The sequence below is a fragment of the Hesperophylax consimilis genome, unplaced genomic scaffold, assembly GCF_061612785.1.
Source record: "Hesperophylax consimilis isolate HC1 unplaced genomic scaffold, BYU_Hcon_1.0 scaffold_98, whole genome shotgun sequence".
Lineage (NCBI taxonomy): Eukaryota > Metazoa > Arthropoda > Insecta > Trichoptera > Limnephilidae > Hesperophylax > Hesperophylax consimilis.
In genome coordinates, this window is record NW_028301324.1 from 53,176 (window position 1) to 63,331 (window position 10,156).

At 32.1% G+C, this 10,156-nt stretch overlaps 2 non-coding genes across 2 annotated transcripts; both read right to left on the reverse strand.

Annotated features, from left to right (window-relative positions):
- Positions 1-533: 533 nt before the first annotated feature.
- On the reverse strand, positions 534-652 carry LOC149408757 (5S ribosomal RNA). Its single transcript, XR_016305399.1, has one exon. It is a non-coding gene; the product is annotated as a 5S ribosomal RNA (ribosomal RNA).
- Positions 653-975: 323 nt separating this feature from the next.
- LOC149408758 (5S ribosomal RNA) lies at positions 976-1,094 on the reverse strand. The gene has a single exon (XR_016305400.1). It is a non-coding gene; the product is annotated as a 5S ribosomal RNA (ribosomal RNA).
- Positions 1,095-10,156: the final 9,062 nt, after the last annotated feature.

Consider the following 10,156-nt stretch of genomic DNA (forward strand, 5'->3'; position numbering starts at 1 on the left):
TTTACGACGATTTGACAAATTTTTAGGGTTTTTCAGGATTATTAGTGTAATACGACGATTTATCACTTTTTAATGGTTTTTCTATATTTTACAGCGTTTTAAGATGATTTAACGCTCTTATAAGGTTTTTGAAGTGAAACTTCTTTACCCGCGTCATGCAATTTCGAGTACCGGAGTAAAACCAACTCATGACCGAAACGAAAATGCGGGACCGATTAAAGTTCATTTGATCTAGTCAAAGTTTTGAAGTAAAATATAAATGCTTCTTAGCTCATCTCGACAACTGGCGTTGGTGGTGTAATGGTCAGCGTAGTTGCTTTCCAAGCAGTTGATCCGAGTTCGATTCTCGGCCATCGCACATTATTTTTTTGTTTTTAACGCCTTTTTTTTTTTCAATGGTTGACCATAATATCAATCCACTAAGTAATATTTTAGGCCTGTAGCATACTTGAAAAGTTAAAGAATGATATAAAATTTTTTATGATGTTAACGATAAAAAAATAAAAAAAAACATAAAATTACCATAAAAAATGGGCCAACGGCACGCGGTGTTCCCAAGCGGTCACCCATCCAAGTACTGACCGCGCCCAATGTTGCTTAACTTCGGTGATCGGACGAGAACCGGTGTGTTCAACATGGTATGGTCGTTGGCAAACGCTAAACAATATTAATTTCTATTCTACCTGCCAATAAATATATGAAAATTAGTATAAAAAAGCCCTAATAATACTGAAAACATTAGCAAGGTGTGTGCGACGTTGATAAAAATAATCATTACATACGCGCTTGAAAAAGATCGTAATTACATCCATAACTTTGCAGGAATTTTTTTTTTCAATGGTTGACCATAATATCAATCCACTAAGTAATATTTTAGGCCTGTAGCATACTTGAAAAGTTAAAGAATTTTATGATATTATTAATGATAGTAACGATAAAAAAATAAAAAAAAACATGAAATTACCATAAAAAATGGGCCAACGGCACGCGGTGTTCCCAAGCGGTCACCCATCCAAGTACTGACCGCGCCCAATGTTGCTTAACTTCGGTGATCGGACGAGAACCGGTGTGTTCAACATGGTATGGTCGTTGGCAAACGCTAAACAATATTAATTTCTACTCTACCTGCCAATAAATATATGAAAATTAGTATAAAAAAGCCCTAATAATACTGAAAACATTAGCAAGGTGTATGCGACGTTGATAAAAATAATCATTACATACGCGCTTGAAAAAGATCGTAATTACATCCATAACTTTGCAGGAATTTTTTGAAGTGAAACTTCTTTACGCGCGTCATGCAATTTCGAGGACCGGAGTAAAACCGACTCATGACCGTGACGAAAAAACGGGATCATTTCGCTATAGGAGCCTAGCTAATATTATATACCTAGTTTAACTCACTCTCCTAACTCATCTTCGCTGTCTACAGGCAGAGCGCACGACTGTGGTCGTGAAGAACCGAGGTTCGATCCCCGCTTTAACTAATTTTTTTTTTCTTTTTTTATAACTTTTAATTTTTTTTATCACATGCTACTTATAAATATGTCAATAGACAGAAAAAAAGAGAGAATGAAATGAAAAGAGAGAGAGAGAAGAATACTAGAAGTTTCACTTCTGTCTTGCGTAGGCTTGACACACCCATTTTTTTTCTGGTATTTACCCTGTTTTACGACGATTTAACGCTCTTATAAGGTTTTTCTGGTATTTTCACTGTTTTACGACGATTTAACGCTCTTATAAGGTTTTTCTGGTATTTACACTGTTTTACGACGATTTGACGCTCTTATAAGGTTTTTCTGGCATTTTCACTGTTTTACCACGATTTGACAATTTTTAAGGGGTTTTTCAATGATTTTTAGTGTAATACGACGATTTAACACATTTTAATGGTTTTTCTATATTTTACAGTGTTTTAAGACGATTTAACGCTCTTAGAAGGTGGTTCTGGTATTTTCACTGTTTTACGACGATTTAACGCTCTTATAAGGTTTTTCTGGTATTTTCACTGTTTAACGACGATTTGACAAATTTGAAGGGTTTTTCAATGACTTTTAGTGTAATACGACGTTTTAACACTTTTTAATGGTTTTTCTATATTTGACAGCGTTTTTAGACGATTTAACGCTCTTATAAGGTTGTTCTGGTATTTTCACTGTTTTACGACGATTTGACAAATTTTTAGGGTTTTTCAATGATTATTAGTGTAATACGACGATTTATCACTTTTTAATGGTTTTTCTATATTTTACAGCTTTTTAAGATGATTTAACGCTCTTATAAGGTTTTTCTGGTATTTTCACTGTTTTACGACGATTTGACAAATTTTTAGGGATTTTCAATGATTATTAGTGTAGTACGACGATTTATCACTTTTTAATGGTTTTTCTATATTTTACAGCGTTTTAAGATGATTTAACGCTCTTATAAGGTTTTTCTGGTATTTTAACTGTTTTACGTCGATTTAACGCTCTTATAAGGTTTTTCTGGTATTTTCACTGTTTAACGACGACTTGACGCTCTTATAAGGTTTTTCTGGTATTTACACTGTTTTACGACGATTGAACGCTCTTATAAGGTTTTTCTGGTATTTTCACTGTTTTACGACGATTTAACGCTCTTATAAGGTTTTTCTGGTATTTACACTGTTTTACGACGATTTGACGCTCTTATAAGGTTTTTCAGGTATTTTCACTGTTTTACGACGATTAAACGCTCTTATAAGGTTTTTCTGGTATTTTAACTGTTTTACGTCGATTTAACGCTCTTATAAGGTTTTTCTGGTATTTTCACTGTTTAACGACGATTTGACAAATATTAAGGGTTTTTCAACGATTTTTAGTTTAATACGACGATTTGACACTTTTTAATGGTTTTTCTATATTTTACAGCGTTTTAAGACAAATTAACGATCTTATAAGGTTTTTCTGGTATTTTCACTGTTTTACGACGATTTAACGCTCTTATAAGGTTTTTCTGGTATTTTCACTGTTTTACGACGATTTAACGCTCTTATAAGGTTTTTCTGGTATTTTCACTGTTTTACGACGATCAAACGCTCTTGTTAGGTTTATCTGAAATTTTCACTGTTTTACGACGGTTTGACAAATTTTAAGTGTTTTTCAATGATTTTTAGTGTAATACGACGATTTAACACTTTTTAATGGTTTTTCTATATTTAACAGCGTTTTTAGACGATTTAACGCTCTTATAAGGTTGTTCTGGTATTTTCACTGTTTTACGACGATTTGACAAATTTTTAGGGTTTTTCAATGATTATTAGTGTAATACGACGATTTATCACTTTTTAATGGTTTTTCTATATTTTACAGCGTTTTAAGATGATTTAACGCTCTTATAAGGTTTTTCTGGTATTTTAACTGTTTTACGTCGATTTAACGCTCTTATAAGGTTTTTCTGGTATGTTCACTGTTTAACGACGACTTGACGCTCTTATAAGGTTTTTCTGGTATTTACACTGTTTTACGACGATTTAACGCTCTTATAAGGTTTTTCTGGTATTTTCACTGTTTTACGACGATTTAACGCTCTTATAAGGTTTTTCTGGTATTTTCACTGTTTTACGACGATTTAACGCTCGTATAAGGTTTTTCTGGTATTTTCACTATTTTTCGTCGATTTAACGCTCTTATAAGGTTTCTCTAGTATTTTCACTGTTTAACGACGATTTGACGCTCTTATAAGGTTTTTCTGGTATTTACACTGTTTAACGACGATTAAACGCTCTTATAAGGTTTTTCTGGTATTTACACTGTTTTACGACGATTTGACGCTCTTATAAGGTTTTTCTGGTATTTTCACTGTTTGACGACGATTTGACGCTCTTATAAGGTTTTTCTGGTATTTTCACTGTTTTACGACGATTAAACGCTCTTATAAGGTTTTTCTGGTATTTTAACTGTTTTACGTCGATTTAACGCTCTTATAAGGTTTTTCTGGTATTTTCACTGTTTAACGACGATTTGACAAATATTAAGGGTTTTTCAACGATTTTTAGTTTAATACGACGATTTAACACTTTTTAATGGTTTTTCTATATTTTACAGCGTTTTCAGACAAATTAACGATCTTATAAGGTTTTTCTGGTATTTTCACTGTTTTACGACGATTTAACGCTCTTATAAGGTTTTTCTGGTATTTTCACTGTTTTACGACGATTTAACGCTCTTATAAGGTTTTTCTGGTATTTTCACTGTTTTACGACGATTTAACGCTCGTATAAGGTTTTTCTGGTATTTTCACTATTTTTCGTCGATTTAACGCTCTTATAAGGTTTCTCTGGTATTTTCACTGTTTAACGACGATTTGACGCTCTTATAAGGTTTTTCTGGTATTTACACTATTTTTCGTCGATTTAACGCTCTTTTAAGGTTTTTCTGGTATTTTCACTGTTTAACGACGATTTGACAAATTTGAAGGGTTTTTCAATGATTTTTAGTGTAATACGACGATTTAACACTTTTTAATGGTTTTTCTATATTAAACAGCGTTTTTAGACGATTTAACGCTCTTATGAGGTTGTTCTGGTATTTTCACTGTTTTACGACGGTTTGACAAATTTTTAGGGTTTTTCAATGATTATTAGTGTAATACGACGATTTATCACTTTTTAATGGTTTTTCTATTCTTTACAGCGTTTTAAGATGATTAAACGCTCTGATAAGGTTTTTCTGGTATTTTAACTGTTTAACGTCGATTTAACGCTCTTATAAGGTTTTTCTGGTATGTTCACTGTTTAACGACGACTTGACGCTCTTATAAGGTTTTTCTGGTATTTACACTGTTTTACGACGATTTTACGCTCTTATAAGGTTTTTCTGGTATTTTCACTGTTTGACGACGATTTAACGCTCTTATAAGGTTTTTCTGGTATTTTCACTGTTTTACGACGATTTAACGCTCGTATAAGGTTTTTCTGGTATTTTCACTATTTTTCGTCGATTTAACGCTCTTATAAGGTTTCTCTGGTATTTTCACTGTTTAACGACGATTTGACGCTCTTATTAGGTTTTTCTGGTATTTACACTGTTTAACGACGATTTAACGCTCTTAAAAGGTTTTTCTGGTATTTTCACTGTTTTACGACGATTTGACGCTCTTATAAGGTTTTTCTGGTATTTTCACTGTTTTACGACGATAAAACGCTCTTGTAAGGTTTATCTGAAATTTTCACTGTTTTACGACGGTTTGACAAATTTTAAGTGTTTTTCAACGATTTTTAGTGAAATACGACGATTTAACACTTTTTAATGGTTTTTCTATATTTTACAGCGTTTTTAGATGATTTAACGCTCTTATAAGGTGGTTCTGGTATTTTCACTGTTTTACGACGATTTAACGCTCTTATAAGGTTTTTCTGGTATTTTCACTGTTTTACGACGATTTAACGCTCTTATAAGGTTTTTCCTGTATTTTCACTGTTTTATTTTACAGTTTTTTAAGATGATTTAACGCTCTTATAAGGTTTTTCTGGTATTTTCACTGTTTTACGTCGATTTCACGCTCTTATAAGGTTTTTCTGGTATTTTCACTTTTTAACGACGACTTGACGCTCTTATAAGGTTTTTCTGGTATTTACACTGATTTACGACGATTAAACGCTCTTATAAGGTTTTTCTGGTATTTTCACTGTTTGACGACGATTAAACGCTCTTATTAGGTTTTTCTGGTATTTACACTGTTTTACGACGATTTGACGCTCTTATAAGGTTTTTCTGGTATTTTCACTGTTTTACGACGATTTGACGCTCTTATAAGGTTTTTCTGGTATTTTCACTGTTTTACGACGATTAAACGCTCTTATAAGGTTTTTCTGGTATTTTAACTGTTTTACGTCGATTTAACGCTCTTATAAGGTTTTTCTGGTATTTTCACTGTTTAACGACGATTTGACAAATATTAAGGGTTTTTCAACGATTTTTAGTTTAATACGACGATTTAACACTTTTTAATGGTTTTTCTATATTTTACAGCGTTTTCAGACAAATTAACGATCTTATAAGGCTTTTCTGGTATTTTCACTGTTTTACGACGATTTAACGCTCTTATAAGGTTTTTCTGGTATTTTCACTGTTTTACGACGATTTAACGCTCTTATAAGGTTTTTCTGGTATTTTCACTGTTTTACGACGAGAAAACGCTCTTGTAAGGTTTATCTGAAATTTTCACTGTTTTACGACGGTTTGACAAATTTTAAGTGTTTTTCAATGATTTTTAGTGTTATACGACGATTTAACACTTTTTAATGGTTTTTCTATATTTTACAGCGTTTTTAGACGATTTAACGCTCTTATAAGGTGGTTCTGGTATTTTCACTGTTTTACGACGATTTAACGCTCTTATAAGGTTTTTCTGGTATTTTCACCGTTTAACGACGATTTGACAAATTTGAAGGGTTTTTCAATGATTTTTAGTGTAATATGACGATTTAACACTTTTTAATGGTTTTTCTATATTTAACAGCGTTTTTAGACGATTTAACGCTCTTATAAGGTTGTTCTGGTATTTTCACTGTTTTACGACGATTTGACAAATTTTTAGGGTTTTTCAATGATTATTAGTGTAATACATTTATCACTTTTAAATGGTTTTTCTATATTTTACAGCGTTTTAAGATGATTTAACGCTCTTATAAGGTTTTTCTGGTATTTTAACTGTTTAACGTCGATTTAACGCTCTTATAAGGTTTTTCTGGTATGTTCACTGTTTAACGACGACTTGACGCTCTTATAAGGTTTTTCTGGTATTTTTACTGTTTTACGACGATTTAACGCTCTTATAAGGTTTTTCTGGTATTTTCACTGTTTTACGACGATTTAACGCTCGTATAAGGTTTTTCTGGTATTTTCACTGTTTTTCGTCGATTTAACGCTCTTATAAGGTTTCTCTGGTATTTTCACTGTTTAACGACGATTTGACGCTCTTATAAGGTTTTTCTGATATTTACACTGTTTAACGACGATTTAACGCTCTTATAAGGTTTTTCTGGTATTTTCACTGTTTTACGACGATTTGACGCTCTTATAAGGTTTTTCTGGTATTTTCACTGTTTTACGACGATAAAACGCTCTTGTAAGGTTTATCTGAAATTTTCACTGTTTAACGACGGTTTGACAAATTTAAAGTGTTTTTCAACGATTTTTAGTGTAATACGACGATTTAACACTTTTTAATGGTTTTTCTATATTTTACAGCGTTTTAAGATGATTTAACGCTCTTATAAGGTGGTTCTGGTATTTTCACTGTTTAACGACGATTTGACAAATTTGAAGGGTTTTTCAATGATTTTTAGTGTAATACGACGATTTAACACTTTTTAGTGGTTTTTCTATATTTTACAGCGTTTTGAGACGATTTAACGCTCTTATAAGGTTGTTCTGGTTTTTTCACTGTTTTACGACGATTTGACAAATTTTTAGGGTTTTTCAATGATTATTAGTGTAATACGACGATATATCACTTTTTAATGGTTTTTCTATATTTTACAGCTTTTTAAGATGATTTAACGCTCTTATAAGGTTTTTCTGGTATTTTAACTGTTTTACGTCGATTTAACGCTCTTATAAGGTTTTTCTGGTATGTTCACTGTTTAACGACGACTTGACGCTCTTATAAGGTTTTTCTGGTATTTACACTTTTTTACGACGATTCAACGCTCTTATAAGGTTTTCCTGGTATTTTCACTGTTTTACGACGATTTAACGCTCTTATAAGGTTTTTCTGGTATTTTCACTGTTTTACGACGATTTAACGCTCGTATAAGGTTTTTCTGGTATTTTCACTGTTTTTCGCCGATTTAACGCTCTTATAAGGTTTCTCTGGTATTTTCACTGTTTAACGACGATTTGACGCTCTTATAAGGTTTTTCTGGTATTTACACTGTTTTACGACGATTTGACGCTCTTCTAAGGTTTTTCTGGTATTTTCACTGTTTTACGACGATTAAACGCTCGTATAAGGTTTTTGTGGTATTTTCACTGTTTTACGATAATGTGACAAATTGTAAGAGTTTTTTAATGATTCTCAGTGAAATACAACGATCAAACACTTTTTAATGGTTTTTCTATATTTTACAGCGTTTGAGGACGATTTAACGCTCTGATAAGGTTTTTCTGGTATTTTAACTGTTTAACGTCGATTTAACGCTCTTATAAGGTTTTTCTGGTATGTTCACTGTTTAACGACGACTTGACGCTCTTATAAGGTTTTTCTGGTATTTACACTGTTTTACGACGATTTTACGCTCTTATAAGGTTTTTCTGGTATTTTCACTGTTTGACGACGATTTAACGCTCTTATAAGGTTTTTCTGGTATTTTCACTGTTTTACGACGATTTAACGCTCGTATAAGGTTTTTCTGGTATTTTCACTATTTTTCGTCGATTTAACGCTCTTATAAGGTTTCTCTGGTATTTTCACTGTTTAACGACGATTTGACGCTCTTATTAGGTTTTTCTGGTATTTACACTGTTTAACGACGATTTAACGCTCTTAAAAGGTTTTTCTGGTATTTTCACTGTTTTACGACGATTTGACGCTCTTATAAGGTTTTTCTGGTATTTTCACTGTTTTACGACGATAAAACGCTCTTGTAAGGTTTATCTGAAATTTTCACTGTTTTACGACGGTTTGACAAATTTTAAGTGTTTTTCAACGATTTTTAGTGAAATACGACGATTTAACACTTTTTAATGGTTTTTCTATATTTTACAGCGTTTTTAGATGATTTAACGCTCTTATAAGGTGGTTCTGGTATTTTCACTGTTTTACGACGATTTAACGCTCTTATAAGGTTTTTCTGGTATTTTCACTGTTTTACGACGATTTAACGCTCTTATAAGGTTTTTCCTGTATTTTCACTGTTTTATTTTACAGTTTTTTAAGATGATTTAACGCTCTTATAAGGTTTTTCTGGAATTTTCACTGTTTTACGACGATAAAACGCTCTTAATAGGTTTATCTGAAATTTTCACTGTTTTACGACGGTTTGACAAATTTTAAAGGTTTTTCAATAATTTTTAGTGTAATACGACGATTTAACACTTTTTAATGGTTTTTCTATATTTTACAGCGTTTTTAGACGATTTAACGTTCTTATAAGGTTGTTCTGGTATTTTCACTGTTTTACGACGATTTAACGCTCTTATAAGGTTTTTCTGGTATTTTCACTGTTTAATGACGATTTGACAAATTTGAAGGGTTTTTCAATGAATTTTAGTGTAATACGACGATTAAACACTTTTTAATGGTTTTTCTATATTTTACAGCGTTTTGAGACGATTTAACGCTCTTATAAGGTTGTTCTGGTTTTTTCACTGTTTTACGACGATTTGACAAATTTTTAGGGTTTTTCAATGATTATTAGTGTAATACGACGATATATCACTTTTTAATGGTTTTTCTATATTTTACAGCTTTTTAAGATGATTTAACGCTCTTATAAGGTTTTTCTGGTATTTTAACTGTTTTACGTCGATTTAACGCTCTTATAAGGTTTTTCTGGTATGTTCACTGTTTAACGACGACTTGACGCTCTTATAAGGTTTTTCTGGTATTTACACTTTTTTACGACGATTCAACGCTCTTATAAGGTTTTCCTGGTATTTTCACTGTTTTACGACGATTTAACGCTCTTATAAGGTTTTTCTGGTATTTTCACTGTTTTACGACGATTTAACGCTCGTATAAGGTTTTTCTGGTATTTTCACTGTTTTTCGCCGATTTAACGCTCTTATAAGGTTTCTCTGGTATTTTCACTGTTTAACGACGATTTGACGCTCTTATAAGGTTTTTCTGGTATTTACACTGTTTTACGACGATTTGACGCTCTTCTAAGGTTTTTCTGGTATTTTCACTGTTTTACGACGATTAAACGCTCGTATAAGGTTTTTGTGGTATTTTCACTGTTTTACGATAATGTGACAAATTGTAAGAGTTTTTTAATGATTCTCAGTGAAATACAACGATCAAACACTTTTTAATGGTTTTTCTATATTTTACAGCGTTTGAGGACGATTTAACGCTCTTATAAGGTTTTTCTGGTATTTTAACTGTTTTACGTCGATTTAACGCTCTTATAAGGTTTTTCTGGTATTTTCACTGTTTAACGGCGACTTGACGCTCTTATAAGGTTTTT